Here is a 6,000-nt window from a genome sequence, read left to right as displayed (position 1 = left end):
TTAGTAGTGTGTAATTTTTCTCATTTGTTATGTTACATGTGTGTTAACTGTGTTGTAAAATTCGGATATTGTTTGTATATCATGAACTTTAAAAATAGAGTATAACTAATAAAGTAGTTGAAAATAGACTATACAAAGAAAGTGCACGTCATGTTTGATCATTGAATTTGATTGCTGTTTGGAAATGTTTGCCTGGTTTGGTGCAGTATTTTGGATTGATTCGGGTAGACTCGCACTGGATAGCGATAAGTTGTATATTTTAATCGCCAGGTATTTTCACAACTATGTGATAAGTAGTATGCAGTTTCATAAAGCAGTTATATCCAGAACAGACAACAGACTGATTAAGTCATTTGCACTTGTTTTCAAAAATTCTATGATTAACTGAAAAAGAAACATTGTCCTTCCTTTTATACAGTTCTATTTGCATGATCTTCGAACATCAACATGATTGGCACATGAGCGATACATGTAAGATAATTACGATCGTTACAAATTCATAACGTTTTTTTTTTTTGTTTTTTGTTTTGGTATTTCATTTTTCATTTTCTGTCATGTTACTGCTAATGTGCACAACTGCGGTGCAAATAATGCACAAGGTGATTAAAGGCTAAATGTATTCCTTCTCTTTTATATTGTGATGGTTGGTATGAATCATTAATTTTATATCGTTGAATCGACACCGATATTGATTGCAATACTTGTGGTTTTAGTAAAGGTTTGTTGTACATTTACACATTGACTAGTAAAGGTGCTTTTACACTATAACAAATTTGCCAACCAACTTGAAACGAACTGCAGTTTTGTTGAACGCTCATGTAACGTCAAGGGAACGCAGATATCCGTTCGGACTTCATCCATCATTCGTTTTGCGTTTGTACTAGTTAGTATATATTGGTTTTCATTCGTTTTAGAACGTTCAATTCGTCCCGAACGTTAATTTTTGTATGTGCAAGCATAAACATTTTTGACAAATGCCAACAAAAACGTTGCCAAAAACGTACTGAATACATTTTTTTACGTTATCAAAACATTAAAAATTTCTATTCTTTGTGTTCTGTATCAGAAAGTGATGCCCATTCATAGAACGATGTCAAAACGTCTAGCATTCGCTTCCATTTTTTTAAGAAAAAACTGTTTTGAAAATATATGGTTTATTTTCAGTATCTTTCTATTGATATCAAAAACACTTTGTAGGAATGAAGGGGGCTTTGTTATTCCGGTTTCACTTACAGAGTAAGCCTTTTATATGTACAAACCTCGATACATGTAAGAACATATTATTTTTTTTAATGTTTAACGTTTTTATTTGATTAATCAAAAGCATTCACTATGCTCAAGCTCACTATGACTATGGTTATCAGCAGATCTATCATGATATTACGAGAGTTTTAATATTGATAAAAGGAAAACAAAGCAGAAAAAAAAAACAAAATCATGTATATCCAACCCCATGATAACTTCTGATAACCAACCTTATTTCATGATGAAATTAGAAACCTTTTTTTTATTCAAAATGGTCTCCTTGGTTAATTACGCCGGTTTCCTTCGATTTACCGTATTATTCTTTTTTTTTGTTTCGTTTGTTTTTTTTTTTCATGTATATTTAGATCAACAGCGCATAATATTCATTATTTACCCAAACGTGTTAATATTGGAGAATCTCGGCCCGAGAAAGAAAAAGGGTAATTATTTACTATTCTATTCAATGCCTGGGCAAGTATAGTTGATACACCATGACCTTTGTTTTAAGTCTGCCAAAAGATAATAAGTCTTGATTCTGATGTACATGGTGCATTTGTTGCGTTTCACCCTATCTGTTCCTTTTCTAATGTATCTGTCTTCGAAGGAAGAGTGGCAACACGTAATATTCTGGTTAGAAACTGAACTTACGACAGATGGTTTGATAGGACTTCTAGGTAAGTGTAAAGTGACCGTAAGGACAAACAGTAGACACGCATCAGCGCTCCTTGACACGGGATCAACAGTTAGTAAAAGCCTTCTTTCACAGTACCTTGCTGACCATTAATTTAAACCAACTGGACAGATTATATTCATAGAAAGTACAATTGGTTATTTGATGTCATACCCTGGATTCATCAGAGCAGACATTCAGTAGTCAGGGTCTTCAACGTTGACGTACCACAACCGTGTCTTCTGTTAGTTGTACCGACCAGTTCTTACATACCACAAGTATCACTTTTGCTCGGAACAAACTTGCTGAAGTCGACGTTTGATGATGTGAAACAACGGTTCGGTCCAAGATATCTTCAAAATGTAGACATACACAATCCCTGGTACATCGCCGTCAGATATTTATCCATTAGAGAGAAAAAGTACCACCGAAGGAACAATAGGATAGCCATCGTCAAGTGTGCTTAGGGAGCGGCTATAAGGATACCACCGAATAGAGATGTACTACAATTTTATCTTGATCGAGTTTCAGTAATATCAAGTTAGTGGCATATTACAACCAAATGATAGAACTACATGAGCAATATCACGACCAGAACCATCACAGTGTCTCCCGATGCCATCTTGTGCTAGATTAGTCAGTATCTGTTGCTGATATTGATGACAGAGGAAACCGTTCCTGATGTTTTAGATGAAGTCAGTTTTCCATCGATTCTTCTAACGAATGAACAACTTCAACTACGTATGGATCTTCTACGCAAATTCAAGGACGTCTTCAGTACATCAGATACAGACATTGGTCATGCAGATAGTCCATCATCCCCTAAACTTCTTTGATGGGACCCTATTTAGTAGATGCATTGTTATATCCAACCTTCAATGTTTGGAACACGAAAACACATATAAAAATTGTTATTTACTTGCAAGTTGCAAAATACGACGTTCTAATTCGCCATCATTAAATGTGGTTCTGTGCCGGAAAAAGATGGAAAATTAAAAAATGAGTATCGACTATCGGGTACTTAATAGTAAGATCATAGAAGATTCATATGCCTTACGTAAAAGCGAATAAATACTGGATGCACTACGTGGTAACAGTTTTTTATAGTGCTGGACGAAATGCACAAGGAAAGAAGAGCATTTACCGTTGGTCCACTAGGATTTAAACTACATTTTTTTTCAACAGTGCAGCCACTTGTCAATGTCTCATGGATGAGATTTAAGGAGACTTGCATTTCAACATCTGCTTTATATACCTGGACGACTTGATAATATCTGCTAACACAATCAAAGACCACCATCATCGACTTAAGTGTTTTGGAGGGATTAAGAGAGAGTGGAATTAAGCTGTGATTCAATTAGTGTGTCTTTTTTCAAATAACGGTAACACAAAATTATCCAACACTAATTAAGTCAATTGAAAAATAAATCTGGCAAAAACAGATATTACACCACCGAACAGCTAGTACCAAAACGGTCCTGACTTGGTACAGGCATTTCAAACGAAATGAAGGTCAAATACATCGGCCATATTGTCACCGCAGATGGTTTACTTTCTGACCCAGCAAAGAAAGAGAAAATTGCCTAGATCATCATCACAAGAAGAGGTCAGAAGGATTGTAGGGTTCGTTAGTTACTACTGAACGTAAATCTTGGTTATGGGGTGATCTAATTGAAATTGAAGGCAGCATTGACATCACCGACCATACTCACCTTTCCCACATACGACCCTCTTTCTGAACTCCACAACGATGCTTCAATGATAGGATTTGGGGCTGTTTTGTACATAGATCACAGAACGAGAAGAAGCAGGTAATTGCTTACACAAGCAGAGGACTCGGTAAGCCCAAGCATAATTATCCTGTGCATAAACTGGAATTTTTAGCACTGAATTTTCGAAGTGAGCCATGACGGAAAAGGATTATTTCTATCTGTATGGAAGTTCACCGTGACGACTAATAACAACCCACTGGCTTATGTACTGTCATAAGCGACATCGCTGGATCGCTGCACTTTCTTTTTATGATTTTAACATCGTATACTGACTTGATTCCAATTAATGTTAACGCAAATGCTTAAATCCCGGCTACCTGAACTATTGGGTCGTACAAACATCGCACCAGATACAATCAAGGCTATCTGTAACCTACAAAATATACAGCTATACGTACACAGTCTAGCCATGCGTTTGAATGTGGTGAAAAGTGTGTGCATTTACCAACTCAACAATTATCGATGTAAAAAGGGAACAGAAAAATGATCATCATCAATAAATTGATCTACTGAGTAGCTGAATATCATCGTAAACCCAAGATGGAACAACTCGAGTGATCACCACAAGACACCTCGTTTATCAACAACTTTAATAGGTTTCGACTGATTAATGACACCTTGTACCGAAGAGCAACTTAAGTTACCATCGAGACCTTTGAACCATTAGAACTAGTCTGAATGGATTTCTTGAAACTGGGAAGATCGAAAGAATGATATAAACATATTAGTAATAACATATGATGTTGCTATGCTACAAAGACCGAAACTGCTAAAACCATCGCAGAGGCCTTCTTTGTTAACTTCGTCGTCGTTCATTACCAAAGTGAATACACAGCGACCATGGTGCAAAATTCGAATTAAAAGTCATCAAAGAACTCTGTGCTGTAACAGGAATGGATAAAAGACACTCGACTCCTTACATCCCATACGGAACGGTGCAATTGAACGCTTCAATCGAACATAATCGAGTACATTACAGCCAGTACAGAAGAATTGGAAAGCTAACATGACAGTGCTTTTACATGCTTACAATTGTACCAGACAGACAACTACAAAGTATTCCCTGTATTTTCTTGATGTTTGTACGACAACCTTAATGAGCATTTAGGACTACAAACTGCATAGACTGTTCAACAAGCGACAAAATATGTCGACACAATGCAGACACGCCTGAAAGAAGAATCCCTGAAGCCATAATGCAACCTGGAGATAGGGTACTAGTCAAGATAGTAGCCTTCGACAGTAGACATAGATTAGCGGACAAATGGGAAGAGCAACAGCACAGAATGTTGATCAACCCAACAGAGAAATGCCAGTGTATGTGGTCAGGAAGGTAAAGTGCAAGAAAAAGACATCAGAAACATCATCCTATCAATTTTCTGTCAAGTGATGATAATACCGCCTTCACAGAAATATGGGACTGGGAAGCGAGTTCTGTCTGTGCAGAAGACAGAGTAATCAAGGGAACCAAGGTTATAGCGATAATCAAAAGAATGTAATCCAGGGACAAAGACCAGACATGGAAAACAGACATACACAACAAAGAACATAAAGAAACTAAATCATACATACAAAGTAACAAAAGCAAATGACTCCACTAAAAGCTGGGAGCATGGACCAGGTGCACCGGTAAGGTAAGCGTCCTCTGCTTACCTAGAAACACCCGCGGAGTTGCTCATAAAGGTCAAGTCCGGGGTAGACAAACGAGGAAAGGAAAACCATGACCCGTTGAATAATTCAGTTTTCATGGTGCAGATGGATACACCACAACGATCCACGAGTTCATGATGACGACCATAAAACTTCTGTAGTGATGACGTCAATCTTGAAGTAACATAACCCTGTTCCAGAAGCCTATTTGTTAGAGTTCTAGCGCGATACAAAAAGTCTACGTAGTTTCGGCAAGCTCTGGCATAACGTATGAGTTGTGATATGAACACTCCATACGCAGGTGCTGAAGAGATTGTCACAGATGAAAGGAAAGTTGACAATTCTGAATAATTAGTCATCACGTTTGTCGTAAAGTGTGGTCAATAGTTTTCCTTTACCATCGATTTCTAAGTGTAGGTCAATATATGAGGCTGACATCACAATGTCTGTAGTATCCTTTATCTCAAGTTCTTTTGGGTAGATGCGATGTATCAAATACCCGAAATTAGGATTGTTTAAAGATAATACGTTATATATATAGTGGAAACTGAGATTGAAGGATCTACCCAAACGATAGTCTTTCTTTCTGATCAAATCAGCTATAAAGTCAGCCTCATAAGAGTGAGGGAATAGGTCAGCAAGTAAAGGAGCACAATTTGTTCC

The sequence above is a fragment of the Perna viridis genome, chromosome 6 (assembly GCF_037379345.1).
Source record: "Perna viridis isolate PV_CMFRI_1.1 ecotype Kerala chromosome 6, ASM3737934v1, whole genome shotgun sequence".
NCBI lineage: Eukaryota > Metazoa > Mollusca > Bivalvia > Mytilida > Mytilidae > Perna > Perna viridis.
The sequence above is the reverse complement of the archived record's forward strand: the minus strand, read 5'-3'. Positions refer to the sequence as shown.